Here is a 13,457-nt window from a genome sequence, read left to right on the forward strand (position 1 = left end):
AAATAAAATTTATGTCCTTTTTTTCTCACGAATACCATCAAAAGAAAGAGCTTTCTTTTGATGGTATTTGATCACCTCTACGGTTTTTAATTTTTGCGCTATAAAGAAAAAAAAACTGATAATTTTGAAAAAAAAAAAACTATTGTTTATTTTCTGCTATAGAACATATGTGTCCAATTAAAAAAATATAATTTCATCAATTTAGCTCAATATATGTATTCTACATATTTTTGGTAAAAAAAATCACAATAAGCGTATATTGATTGGTTTGCGCATAAGTTAAAGCGTCTACAAACTATGTGATAGATTTACGGACTTTTTATTTTTTTTACTAGTAATGGCAGCGATTTTTAGCAGGACTGCAACATTGCGGTGGACAAATCTGATACTAAGTGACACTTTTTGGGGACCAGTGACACCAATACAGTGATTAGTGTTAAAAAATATGCACTGTCACTGTATAAATGACACTGGCAGGGAAGGGGTTAACATCAGGGATGATCAAAGGGTTAAGTGTGCTCCTAGAGAGTGTTTTCTAACTTCGGGGGAATGCTGTGACTGGAGGAAAACAGAGATCCATGTTTCTGCTTAGCAAAAACACTAAAGATCTCCATTTTCCTCCCTGACAGAACGGCAGTCTGCCATGTTTACATAGGCAGACCGCCATTCTGCCTCTCCTGTGAACGATCACGGGTGGCTGGCGGCCACTGGATGCGCTGATTGGCTGCCGCCATGTCCAATCACAGTGGGAGTGGGTCGCCGGTGGCACAAGCGCGTGCCCCAGACCTCTTGCACGAAATCACATATGGGTAAGTGATTTCACACAGCCGGGCCGCCCTACTGCAATATATATGTGGTAGGCGGTCAGGAAGCAGTTAAAGTCCCACTCTGCTCCCTTTTTTAGTAATCCAAATTTTAATAGGGATGAGATGTGTGATCCTGGTTGGGATTCAGCATCAAGTTTTATTATTTATGATGTCACGTGTGACATCACTTTTCTGACTTCTTTTACTTTTACAAAGTGCTCCTTTGTGAAAGTAAGAAATTATATTATATTATAATTTTTTTTAAATTATTTTTAGACACGCTGTGCATATAGTGGGAGTATCTTAATTTTGTTTTTCTCAAACAAAGAAGGTTTTATTGAGCATAGGAAATAAAACATACATGTTCCAGAGCAGAACCATTACACATAACCTTCAGGGTACACAAGGAAGCAATTAAAAAAAAATAATGTACTTTTACACCACTTTATCGCTATTTCTCATCCAATGTTGTCTCTATATCTGAATCATATAACATTTGGTCTCCTCAGGTAGATCTATACATATACTAAATGTGAAACCTAGACATGACCAGACGGATAGATCTTTCAATGCTAGAATATGCGGTCATAAACCAACTCTACTGGAGTTAGACCAGGGACATCTAACCAGGGGGCCCATAATTTGTCAAATTTGGACCGGTTACCCCTGTGTTGATATATAAGCTTTTCTAGGCGGAGGGTTTCCCCCATTTGAGTAATCCATTCTTGCAATGTGGGAGGTTCTGTTGATTTCCAGTGTCTCAGAATCATTTTGCGGGCCTGAAAGAGAGCTCTAGCAATAGCTTGTCTAGGGATATCCTCTATTGGGAGGCTATCTAGTATCCCTAGTAAACAATGTTTAGGGTCTAGTGGGATCTGGGCCTGAAAGACTCTATTAAGAGTATTAATAACCTTTTACCAATATAGGTGTAGTTTTGGGCACCTCCATAAAAGGTGTATTAGAGCTCCATGTTCTCTACTGCATCTAGTACAAGTGGAGTCAGGTCTCACCACCACACGGGCCAACCTAGTTGGTGTGTAGTGTACCCTAAGGATTATATAGAGCTGTGATAGTCTCTGAGCCATGTTCAAATAACAGTGGGGAACCACCTGCAAGGCATCCTCCCACTGCTCTTCTTTGAACGCCCCCACATCTTGTTCCCACTGGGACACTACCTTCAGGGGAGCGTCCTGTAGGAAGAGATTAGGCAGCATGGCATAACAGCAAGATATAAATCCCTTGTATGTGGTAACCTCAAACAGGTAATTGAAAACAGACGTAGCATCCAGGGACCATTGATCCGTACCCCTCTGGGCGTTAACCGCATGTTGGATTTGCAAGTAATAAAAGTGCCGAGATGCCGGGAGTCCAAAGTTCTCGCGGAGCTCAGAAAAGGGTCTCAATTTTCCATCTCTGAAAATATGGGTCATATGGGAAATACCAAACTGTTTCCACTTCAAACCATAGGGCAGTTTTGCTATTTCCTGATTATTATTATCCCATATGGGACTATATTTAGTAAACCTGTTGACTCCTTGCAGCATCCTGACTTTGTTCCAAATCTTCTGCATAAGGGTATATGTAGGGTAGAGTTTGTTAGATTTGTTAAAGTATAGGGCTTCTAGGCCGTCTGCCACCCCCCTACCAGTCATGAAACCGAGTAGCTGGGCAGAGGAGTCAAGTAAATTCAGTTCCAATTCCTGCCATGGTCGCACAACCTGCGCAATGTGTTGCAGTTGGGAGGCTAAGTAGTATAGCCAAGGATTGGGCAACGCCAAGCCGGCAGCCTCTTTTGGGCGCTGCAATTGCTCCAGTTTTATTCTAGCAGGCTTAGAGTGCCAAATCAGGGATCTGAAAATTGAGTTAATAATTCTAAACTTTTTCAGCGGAATTACCATAGGGGAATTGTGTAGCACAGAGCAGTTGTGGCATCAAAATAATTTTTATTAGATTCACCCTCCTCACCGGGGACAATTTCAGCCTAGTCCATACCTTAACCCTATCACGGCAGCGACTGAGTAGAGGGGTTAGGTTAAGTTTGACATAGTCTAACGGGCATGGAGACACCGGGATATCCTGTATGATCAATAGAGGGGGGGTAGGTGTCCAATCCAATAACAGCAGTGAGGACTTGTTCCAATTAATGACCAGACCTGAGTACTCAAATTGACGTTCGACTCTCATCGCCTCATTTAAGGAAGTAGATGTATCGTCCAGGAACAGCATGTTGCCATCAGCGTACATCATTATTTTTTTATGAAGGTCTCCATAGTGAAAGCCCTAGGGTATTAGAATGGATTAGGGCAGCCAGGGGTTCAATGGCCAGGGCAAACAAAAGGGGAGACAGGGGGCAACCCTGCCTTGCGTCTCTGTGTAAGCTAAAGGTTGGTGAGATCCTTCCCCCCTCCCGAATGGCCGCCACAGGTGCTGAGTATAAGAGCTGTACCCATGAAATAAACCGACTACCAAACCCAAATTTCCACATAACTGCCTACAGATATGCCCATTCAATGCGATCAAAGAAAAGGGAAAGTGGTCAGTGGGACTTTAAGTGAGGCCAATCACTGTATAAAGTAAACATGTGGGATATAAAACACAGTGTTGCTTTTATGGGTTCCAACAAAAAGGGGGGAGTTTTTTGAATGAGAGTTGTATACCAAAAAGCAGTCTTGGCAAAGAACATTTTATTATATTGTGTGAGATCATGTATACTGAATAACACAAAATTGCATACACAGAATCACATACACGCAGGGCATGCTGAAAACCACATATAAATATTGATGCCATGGTAGAGACACGTGGACAAGCAGGGAGCACTGTAGATTCACCAGGATAAATGTGCAAATGTGGGTGACTGTGAGCCAAAACTTCTGTGAATTGAGATCAGTAATATATATTGAATGTATAATATTTTTGATGAAGAGTGTGAAAAGCCCATACACAAGGTCAGATGAAGGGAAAAACTGAGCATAGATGAAAAAACAGATACTCGAAAGCCACCAAAATAGGAAGGAGAGCGTCTCTACCTCAGCTCCCATGCCAGACCTTTTTAACGGCTCTGATGCTCTGTTCACATCTATGCAGTTGACGTGAGTATCTATAGGGATGTCCATCCTGTTCCTTACACATTATTTATTCCTATTATTCAGTTAGAATATTATACCATATGGTTATGTTTCTTTATAGATCACCATTGCATTCGCCCCTGAAGAGTTAGTATACCCCAACGAAATGTGTCGGGCTTACATAGATGCATGACGTCCATACAGATGATTTTATGTCTCCTATTTTGTTTTATTCTAGACTTTCCAACATCATTCAGCCCTTCCAGTGGCCCTGGTTGTGCAGGACTTGTTTTTACTTTATGATATGCCAAGTACCATGGCGTCAATATTTATATGCAGTTTCCAGCATGCCCTGCGTGTATGCGATTCTGTGTATGCATTTTTGTGTTATTCAGCATGTTATACATGATCTCACACGGTATAATAAAATGTTCTTTGCCAGGACTGCTTTTTGGTATACATCTCTCATTCAAAACCCCCCCCCCCCCTTTTTTGTTGGAACCCATAAAAGCAACACTGTGTTTTATATCCCACAATGAGTAAGGAAAAATGGGGTGAGTGGCGCAACCCTAAGATCGAGAGAGCTAAGACACTTTCTATAACAGAACCTGATAGATGTGCTATAAGCATGAAAGGTAATAAATAAGAAAGTGCAATACCACATACACCATAACTCTACTAAAAACCTTAATAACAAATAGATCCACAAAGTGTGGAAAGAATTCCTATCTGTGAAAAACACCATACAGTGTGTAATAAGCCAATTCCAGTAATAATGTGGTATCTACGTCAGCTAACAAATAGATCCACAGTGTGTGGAAAGAATGCCCATCTGTGAAAAACACCATACAGTGTGTAATAAAACAATTCCAGTAATAATGTGGTATCCAACTTACAGTATATAACTTAAAAGTGTGATAATAACTGTAGATACAATAGTCCAATTATCCCAAAAAATATGTGCATCAAAGAACCAAAAAAAAACAAAAAAACACACTTAATGAATTCTAGTAGAAAAATGTGTCAAGTGGCTGTAAAAAGTTGCTAGAAGTTTCCAAGTGACAGAAGTGCTCAGCAGGTTAGGTGACTTTTGTGCTCCCCCATATGGGTCCCCACTCACCGACTCCTATTACCCCTGCAGGGGTAGATGGCATATACAGGTACCAGAGGTAAGGTGTCCCTTGATGGATCCTCCAGGTGATCTGGTGTGTTATCCCTTTAGGAACCCTCCAACTGGATCTTCAAATCAGGGTATAATACAGTCTCCTGCCCAAGAGTCTCCCATCCATGAATTTCCAGTACTGATTTCCACCAGATACAGTGTGAGATCACAGGGGTATGTCCTCACAAAAAATAGATATACCTCCCATAGTGCAGTAAAATATTATTTATTAAAAGCATTAAAAACAAAAAAAATCCCACCAAGTGGGTAAAAACTGCTACAAACTATGGTCGGTACAAAGCATTCAGGGGCCAAGATTCAGCTGCGCTCCGGGCTCCCGTACCGGAAATGACGCAAGTGCGTAGTTCCGTCTTATGCATTTCGTCATCAACGTTTTCAAAGGCCGCCTTTGAAACCCTGCTATCCTAGACCTAGAGGTCTACTCAAGTTTTTTATCATGAAAAATGTAGTCAACATTCAATGTCGTAATCATTGTTACTCAAAGTAGAACTAGCCTCCAATTCAAAAGTAGGTGCTACAGCATTTAATTATAAGTACATCTGTGTATACATCTCTTAAGCTGCTTTCAGACTGATGCAGTGTGGTTTGACCACACCGCAGGAGCAGCGCAGTGCATCCGCAGGTTTGGTGCGGGTCAGCTGTGCTTTCCCATAGAGTTCTATTAGGTTGTGCTGTTTTGGTGCGCATTCTGAAAGCGCACCAAAGATGCAGTATGCAGGAATTTTGGTACACTTTCAGAAAGTGCACTAAAACCGCAAGACCTAATAGGAGTAATGGGAAAGCACAGCCAAATCACACCAAACCCATAGGTACACTGTGTTGCTCCCATGGTGTGGTCAAACTGCACAAAGAGTTTGTAAGCAGCCTTAGTCCACCTACAAAGTCCCATCAATACCTGATGATCCTGCCATTGAAGGTCACTAAATACAGCTTCATGTGATAATGTGTGGCAACAATGCTGCACTGCTCCTGTTACTGCCGATTCACAAGCTTGTAGATTGTCAAAGATCATCTGGCCACACCTAGTCCTGCCCACTGATTTCTGGGATAGACAGCACTACCTCTGCTGCTCAAATGCACTCACTCTGAGTTGCAGTGTCTGGGAGGGGGAACAAGTGAAAGAGGATTTGGCTCAGTCTGGGAAGGTAAAGAAGGTTTTTGCTTGTGCATCACACGTCAAATAGATATGGTACTTGTTTACACTGTCATATTTTACAGCCTTTAGCTGTAATTTAATAATATACAGTATATTCCAGTGGGCTTTGTTACCACCATTTATCTGCTTTGTGCATTTTCTGTGAACATTTTTTTTTTTTTTTTTTTAATAGAATGTATTTATCTTTTTTCTTTTTTTTAAATAGAATGGTTCTTGAAAACATAAAAAGGATGTGTTTTTCCCTGTTAATGCTTTATGAATTACATATTATGGACAATATAGCAAGACGATTAAGATTCCTGCTGCTTTAACAGAGACTCCATGGTGAAAGGAGGAGCAGATCCAAGAACTCTTGCAGTACGATTTCCCTGGTGGAGTCACCAAGATGTACCCAAATCTAGCTAGTGATTCAGCTGACCAGGATCCATCCAAATGAAAACAGTCATTTTGGATGGCCTAACCACAATAATGTGCCATGGCTGTACTTCAAATAAATATTTTTCAAAGCCAATTAAGCGAAAAACAGCATTAGCATCAAAAGACCACAGAATAGATACTGGTATGATCCACACTATAATGTAACGTACACTGGGGTGATAGGTGCAGCTTACTTGGACAGGCTGAAAAATCACTAACACTGTAGAATGCTGATGTGAATTTATCAATTTTGCCTCGCCTTCAGGACTTCTTCGAGCCTCTCCCATCCTCTGGAATGCTCTACCCCAATCTGTCCGACTATATCCTACTTTGTCTATTTTTAGACGATCCCTGAAAACTCATCTCTTCAGAGAAGTCAATGTGGCCTCCACCCAACAACTGTACATTCATTTTTTCCATCAGCACATCCTCTTGTATCTCTTGACCCTCCCTCTTAGATTGTAAGCTCTAACGTGCAGGGCCCTCTGATTCCTACTGTATTAAAAGTGTATTGTATTTGTACTGTCTACCCTCAAGTTGTAAAGAGCTGCGTAAACTGTCGGCGCTATATAAATCCAGTATATTAATAATACATTTCTAATAGAAGCACTGAAAAAGTTAAAGTAGAGTTCCACCCAAAAAAAAAAAAAAAGTAATTAATGTGCATGAAATTAAAAAAAAAAAAAAAAAATTTGTAGAAATTTTTTTTTTTTTTACTTACATTTTCATGCCTGTTGCTATGTAGTCCCTCGAAATCTGCCTCCATCACCTCCACTCCTGACGTCACTTCCCTCGGCGCCTCCGCTTGCTACTGCTCCTGGGGGATGTGTGTCATCATTTCCCAGGAGTCTGTGGGCTGCGCCGAGGGCTAGGTTGCCATAACAACGGTCTGTGCACTTCCGACGACGACGCCCGTTGTTATGGCAATCCGTATACTTTACAGCACCGCTATGACGCATTACTGTGCATGTGCGAGGACGGCTGGTCCAGCAGCAGCACCGTATCCTGGAACAGGATGCTTGTGGGCTTAACATACTCACAAGCAAAATGAGAACGAACAGAATACCAAGATCAAAGTTATTTAAACAGATGAAACCGGACATTGGGGGAGAAATAAAACAGAAGATGTGAGTGTTAAAACACATCTTTTAAAATGCTTGTAAAAGGTTTAAAAAAAAAAAAAATATATATATATATATATATATATATATATATATATATATATATATATATATATATATATATATATATATATATATATATATATATATATATATATATAGTTTGTAGCTGGAAGTAAAGGCTTTAAGTAGCCTACTCCAATCAATCAATGCATCTTGACGCATGCATTATTAAGTTTTCTCATCTTTCCATAAAAATCACGTTATGAATAATTGTCTGATGTTACTACATCATTCTTCTTGTGAAATTTTCAGAATGAAACTGTAACAAACCAATCATCGAACATGTCTTTAAAACTGAACTAAACTATACCCGAGCACTACAAAATAAAAAACGCTGTTTAATTAATTTTTATTATTCAAAGAAAACTCACCCATCCATCCATGTTAACCTGCTTTTTTTTGTTGAGAAATCACTTTGAAAAAAAAAAAACTCCTTCTCCTCAATACACTTATCTTTTTTGTTTTGCTCTTCTTCTCCCCCCCTCTCCTGGTCTCTTCTCTTTTCTCCCTTCTTCCCCCTTTTTCTCAGTCCACGGGGTGCTCGGCTGGAACAATGCATAAGAGTCCCCTCCCGCTCCAATGACAATAAACTTGTTGTCCCTGAATGTCCAGGGCATGAATTCCCCTCATAAAAGGGTCAAGATTTTTAAGTACCTCAAACAACAAAAAATAGACATTGCATGTCTGCAGGAAACTCATTTTGCTTCCTCCTCATACCCCAAATATTTTGCAGCGGATTATCCCCATGTCTTTCTGGCCAATGCCCCTACTAAACAGAGGGGTTTCATGATCGCCCTACGCAAGTCGGTCACATTTACTTGCAGTAAACAAATAGCAGACCCAAATGGCAGGTACCTAATTCTCCAGGGAACCATCCAAGATTCAGAGGTTACGATTATGACTTATTATGCCCCGAATAAAAGTCCGGGACCTTTCCTGACCCATGTCTGCGCTTGTTGAGCTCTCACCAGAGAGGCACATTGCTTTTGGCAGGTGACTCTAATGTGGCATTGAACCCCTCCCTAGACAATTACCCTCCGGACCACAAACTAATTTCCCCAGCAGCTAAAACATTTCAACATTCACTGCAGAATCATGATTTAGTAGATGTTTGGAGGGAATTTCATCCTATGGGCAGAGATTACACCCACTATTCCCACCCTCATCACTCTCATTCCAGGATTGATCATATGTTCGTTCTTCGCAAACACCTTCCCTTAATAGAATCAAGTTCCATATTGTTGGTTCCATGATCGGACCACGACCCTATTCTTACGGTGTGCAATTCTCTACTCTGTAAACCACAATTCTCCCCTTGGGTGATGAATTACTCTCTTCTGTCATACAAAGAGACTCTTAAAGACATCCACAAGGCCTCGGTAGAATATTTTAAATTTATTGCAGGTTCAGTTTCGTCTCCTGTTACATTATGGGAGGCATACAAGGCAGTTCTAAGGGGCCACATTATCCGCCTGGCGTCTAAACGCAAAAGGGAAAGGGCACGGGTACGCCATGATCTGGAGCCTAACCTGGAAACAATAGCAAAAATCTTTAAACAATTCCCCACCCCCACTAACCGCAAACTTTTAGATAAGGCCCGCACAGAGCTTGACTTATGTTTGACGGACGAAGCGGAACGCACATTACGATGGACCCGACAAAAATGGTATGCCAAATGCAATGTTGGCCAATAAGCTGCGAACATTTGTCCCTAAATTCGCTCCCATTACACTACGTACCCGCCAAAACACTCTTACAGGTAACCCACAGCGAGTACTGGAGGAATTCCGGTATCGCGTCACTAAACTGTACTCTGCACCTGACTATTCTCCCACCCAAGACCTTGAAGCCTTTTTGACCAATCTATCTTTACCTTCCTTGTCTGAAGCCCATACATCCCTGATGGATCGGGACATACAAGTCTCGGAGGTCCTCCAGTGTATTAAAGAATTGAAGGTGGGTAAAAGACCGGGTCCAGATGGATTTACGGCACTTTACTACCGGTAAACAGCTGATGTTATTGCCCCCCACTTAACAAATATGTATAATTCAGTCAAGGAAGGTCGCCTATTCACATCCAATTTGTTGACCGCCAATGTTGTTATGATCCCTAAACCTGACAGAGATCATTCCTCGTGGGCTAACTTCCGGCCAATCTCACTAATCAATATTGACATGAAAATTTTAACCAAAATCTTAGCTAACCGCCTCAATTCTTTTCTATCACACTTGATAAAAAAGGATCAAGTGGGCTTTGTCCCAAGAAGACAGGCTAGTGACGCCATAATGCGCCTCCTCCAAATACAGCACATCGTCCATAATAGGTCCCTAGAAACAATGTTTTTGTCATTAGATATCAACAAAGCTTTTGACACCTTGTCGTGGCCCTACTTGATACAGGTACTTAAACGCTATGGCCTCCTTTACGAGGTGGGTTTCTGCTATCTACGACTCCCCTCAAGCCAAAGTGAAATACTGCGGGTTTGAGTCAAACATATTTCCTATTAAAAGGGGTACCCGTCAAGGCTGCCCACTTTCCCCACTTTTATTTATTTTGGCACTGGAACCCCTGGCAGAGGCCATACGATCTCATCCGGATATAGCGGGAGTCGAGGTGGCAGGCAACTCACATAAGTTATCCTTATTTGCAGATGACATTCTGCTGACCATCACAAAACCAAGAATCTCCCTCCCGAATCTGCTTTCACTTCTAGATACCTTTGTCACCTTCTAGGGCCTATCAGTCAATCCCACCAAATCCAGAGCAATGTCAATCAACCTCTCCCCCTCAGAATTAGAAGCCCTACAATCCACATTCCCTTTCCAATGGATGGAAGCATTACCTTACCTTGGGATCCGGCTCACTCCAAACTACTCAGGCCTATACCATGCCAACTATCCTTTATTATTTCGCAAACTGTCAGCTATGCTTTCCTTCTGGTCCACCCTTCCACTGTCGTGGTTCGGAAGGATTGCAACCATCCATTTGACTTATCTCCCAAAGTTGCTATACTATTTTCGGGTCTTACCGGTCCAGGTCCCTTCCTATGTTCTCCGCACACATCAACGAAAAATTATGCAATTTATTTGGGGTTCAATAAAACCCAGGATTAAAAGACAAGTGTTGTATGCCCGTAGGATCAATGGTGGCCTCTCGGTTCCCAACCTTCAAGCTTACTATACGGCAGCGTCCATTGCCCCATCTCCATGAGAAACAGCAAATGGCACTATGGGCCACTATTGATATGGTATCCCTCCCTTGGCTCCCTCAAGCCCAATCGCCCAACCACTATAGGCCCATGTTTGGCCCAATCTCTACGTTTATGGGACTCAGTCAAATATTCTGTGGGCTTAATCTCTCCTCACCTTCCCCTACTGCGCCTTCTCCAATGTCCATTATTTCCACCTTGACGCGATAATCCATTGCAATTTTCGTGGTGGACTGAAAATGGCTTTGTGATGTCCACTCTATGTTCACCCCTACCAAGATCATCCCATTCGCAGTCTTACGTTCCTCCTATAACATTCCCCTTAGGGAGCACTACAGTTATATACAAATCAGACACTTCCTCCAAACCCTGATAAAATTTCAACCAACCCCCTACACGTTACCTCCATTCGAAAGCCTTTGTAGATCACAGCCCCAGTCTCCGGGTTTGATTCCTTTAATATATACGGCCATAATAGGCTCAAAGAGACCACCCCTGAGATCATATCACCTTCAATGGGAAGCGGAACTGGGGAGGAGATTGGACCCGGAGGACTGGCAGGTCATGAACATTGCACTGTCCAAATGCTCTAAAAATGTACTCTTCTTGGAAAATGCCTATAAAGTACTTTATAGATGGTATTACACCCCAGCCAGATTGGCTAGATTTATCCCAACATATTCCCCTTTGTGCTTTCGTGGGTGTTCTCATGAGGGTACAATGGCACACATCTGGTGGCAGTGCCCCAGGGTTTGTAGACTATGGGTCAGAGTCTATGCATTGCTTCGTAACCTCTTCAATACTAATATAAAAAGGGATCCCTTTGAAGCTATATTGGGGAAACCGATCATAGAATTGCTAAGGCCAGAACGCCAACTGGCATCTCAAATTTTTACTGCAACTAAATTAACCATAGCAAGGGCCTGGAAGACTCCGGCTCTCAGCTTCGAGGCAGTCAAGAATCGGGTAAATGATATTATGGTTATGAGAAATTGACGGCAGTGGCATCAGATACGCACGACAGATTTCTTCGAGTATGGCAGCCATGGGTAGCGTACTCCCATCCATCCCGGTTTGATTCCACATTACTCTCTCTCTAGTATAGCTCCATCCTCCTCACCCCATGGACTCACCCTCTTTCTTCTTTCTTCATCCGCTGCTTTTTTTTCTTTTCTCTAGAACCTATATTTCTATTTTTTTTTCTTACTGGTTTTCCCCCCGTTATCCCTTTTTTCTTCCCTTCCCCTTTCTCAGCCTTCATAGCCCACAGGATACGCCTTGTGGGCCTTAGACACATGTTGTGAACCAAAGTGTGAATATCTTTATTTATTTTCACTATAATTTGCCATATTTCATATATACTCTTTTTTATTCACTGTTCTCACCACAAATGTTATACAAAATTCTGCAACTAGTTTCATAAAGTGGCGGAACCCAGCCTCTCGCCATATAAATGTTAATTGTTGATACTATAAGAAATTAACTGTAAAATGACGATACCGATCCAGATCCTAATGTCATTAACTATTATGTATGTAATATTATAAGTTACTTCAGTATGTACGCATATTGTGTCTTTAATTATATATCTGTACTGACATGTTGATATTTCTGATCAATAAACCCATTTGTACAAGAAAAAAAAAACTCCTAACATTTCTAGCTGTGGCCATCTTGGGTAAGGGCAGATGATTCATGTAGCATTTGCTTCCTGGAATCCATCTGCCCTTAGCTCAGGGCATGCAGGTAGAAGGGTGTGCTTAGCATAGAAAGCATCTCCTCCCATCCTCCTAATGAATGAAAAAAAAATGTCCATGAAGACCCCTGGGATGTCGGACATTAATTTGGCCTAAACCAGGAAGCAATTGAAGAAATGTAAAAAAAAAAAAAGTAAAAACAAGAAAATATAAATATACATTCCTATCTATTTACTAATGCTAGCAGCATAAGAATTAAAAACAGTTAATGTTGATTAAGAGGGTTTAGTTCCGCTTTAGGAGTTGATCATTTAACCTACAAAGAGTATATGAAAGCTGGAGTAAAACAAACAACAGCACTGCTGATGGCAATCATGTCTTGATGTGTGCAAATAAGCAGTCACAAGATGAATCACATTTCACAGGTCATTAGGGAAAATGCAGCAGTTTTGTACTCAAAGTAACATGTTGCTGAGCAGTCTTTTTATTCAGATAGACATCACAATACACTATAAAATTACTCTGGGTGTTGCCAAATTAAATTATCTACAGTGGTCAGGCACAGTGTCAGTACCTTTTGAGCAAATTTTAGCAAAGGCATCAGAAAAAGCAAAAACTGGTGCACTTTATAGCACATCTAACTAGACATGTCAGGAAAGATTGTTCATGTAACCTACTGTTTCCTGAGAGCTTTAACTGAACATTTCAGTGGCTACTGCCATTTTTTAGTTTCCTGT

The 13,457-nt window shown here is 41.2% G+C and overlaps 1 protein-coding gene across 1 annotated transcript in view; it reads right to left on the reverse strand.

The window, feature by feature from the left end:
- Window positions 1–13,457, reverse strand: part of TNFRSF19 (TNF receptor superfamily member 19) — a 183,712-nt gene that overhangs the window by 63,644 nt on the left and 106,611 nt on the right. The gene's annotated exons all lie outside the window — the stretch shown is intronic.

This window comes from Aquarana catesbeiana, linkage group LG02 (assembly GCF_042186555.1).
Source record: "Aquarana catesbeiana isolate 2022-GZ linkage group LG02, ASM4218655v1, whole genome shotgun sequence".
Classification (NCBI taxonomy): Eukaryota; Metazoa; Chordata; class Amphibia; order Anura; family Ranidae; genus Aquarana; species Aquarana catesbeiana.